This window comes from Dipodomys spectabilis, unplaced genomic scaffold, assembly GCF_019054845.1.
Source record: "Dipodomys spectabilis isolate Male_0828 unplaced genomic scaffold, ASM1905484v1 ptg000307l, whole genome shotgun sequence".
Taxonomy (NCBI): domain Eukaryota; kingdom Metazoa; phylum Chordata; class Mammalia; order Rodentia; family Heteromyidae; genus Dipodomys; species Dipodomys spectabilis.
Genome location: NW_024870984.1, coordinates 170,401 through 172,123, shown reverse-complemented (window position 1 = coordinate 172,123; position 1,723 = coordinate 170,401). Strand labels below are relative to the sequence as shown.

General features: G+C 36.3%; 1 non-coding gene across 1 annotated transcript; it reads right to left on the bottom strand.

Annotated features, from left to right (window-relative positions):
• Positions 1-1,230: 1,230 nt before the first annotated feature.
• LOC122127702 lies at positions 1,231-1,332 on the bottom strand. The gene has a single exon (XR_006151257.1). It is a non-coding gene; the product is annotated as a U6 spliceosomal RNA (small nuclear RNA).
• Between the last annotated feature and the right edge of the window lie 391 nt (positions 1,333-1,723).

Here is a 1,723-nt window from a genome sequence, read left to right as displayed (position 1 = left end):
CTGTTTAGATCTGTGGTTTCTCTGTTGAGTTTTTGCCGAGTTGATCTATCTAGTGGGGAGAGTGGTGTGTTAAAATCCCCAACCATTAATGTCTTTGGATCTATATGGGATTTGAGGGAAAGTAGTGTTTCTTTGATAAATTTGGGTGCTCCATTGTTTGGCGAATAGATATTTAGAATTGTAATATCCTCCTGAAGGAGAGATCCTTTAATTAGTATGTAGCGACCTTCTTTATCTCTTCTCACGAATTTTAATTTGAAGTCTATTTTTTCTGATATTAAGATTGCAACTCCCGCCTGTTTATGGGGGCCGTTTGCTTGGTAGATTTTGTTCCAGCCTTTAACATTGAAAATGTGTTTGTTTTTACGGGCAAGATGTGACTCCTGCAGGCAGCAGATAGAAGGGTCTTGTTTTTTAATCCAACTAGACAGTCTATGTCGCTTAATTGGAGAGTTCAGTCCGTTAACATTAAGAGATAGGACTGAGAGGTATTTGGGAGTTCCTGCCATGTTATCCACCTTCTTGGGGGCTGCGAAAACTAGGTTCTTCCTATGGTTCTTGGATTCTCAGTTTGGGTGCAGTTTCTTGGCCTTTGTTGCGGTCTTGTTGGTTTTCTATGTGTAGGACATCTTTAAGAATCTTTTGTAGGGCTGGTTTGGTGGAGATGTATTGTTTCAATTTTTCTTTGCTATGGAAGATTTTTATTTGGCCTTCAGTTATAAAGGAGAGTTTAGCTGGTTACAGTATTCTTGGTTGATAGTTGTTTGTTTTTAGGGCATGGCATACATCATTCCAGGCTCTTCTTGCTTTGATTGTCTCTGCTGAGAAATCTGAGGTGATTCTAATTGGTTTCCCTTTATAGGTGATTAACCTTTTCTCCTTGACAGCTTTAAGGATCTTTTTATTGGTATGAGTTGATCCTGTGTGGATTATAATGTGACGGTGGGATGTCCTATTCTGGTCTGGTCTATTTGGGGTTCTAAAAGCTTCTTGTATCTGAATAGGCCTATCTTTTTGTATGTTTGGGAAGTTCTCTGCTAGGATCCTGTTAAACAAATTTCCTAGACCATTAACTTCTGTTTCTAGGTGCTCCTCTACACCCATTATCTCTATGTAGTCTTTTGAGAAACCTCCATACTACTTTCCAAAGTCTTCGAACAAGTTTAAACTCCTAACAACAAGGCATTAAGGTTCCCTTCTGTCCACATTCCATCCAGCATCTGTTCTTTTAAAAATCTGGAATGCTTCACGAAGTTGAGTGTCATCCACAGTCAGGGGATATTCTTCCCTTTATTGTTCCAATGTTAGTGTATGTGCTACTGAATTGAGCACAGAACAATTTTATATATAAAGTGTAATTGATTTTCTTAAACTAGACAATTCCACAAAAATTAAATTCAAAAGAATTGTTGTGAAATTTTAGAACCATGTATTTCTTACATAAGAACACATTTAAGAATAAAGTCAAGATTGATATGTCCAAAACAAAATAATTCCATATATTTGTTGTTCAACGGATGTGTAGGAGGAGGAATTCAATTATTCTGTACAAGGAACCTGCCATTATGAACACTATAGAAAGTGTTAAGGTTTGTTAAAGTTTTAATGTTTTAAATATGTTTAATTTTGGGAATTTGCTCATATATGACAAAATTAAGACTATTTAGCACGCTGTAAAACTTTTCCATAAAGCATTTAAGATTCATGGTAGCAGTCATATACT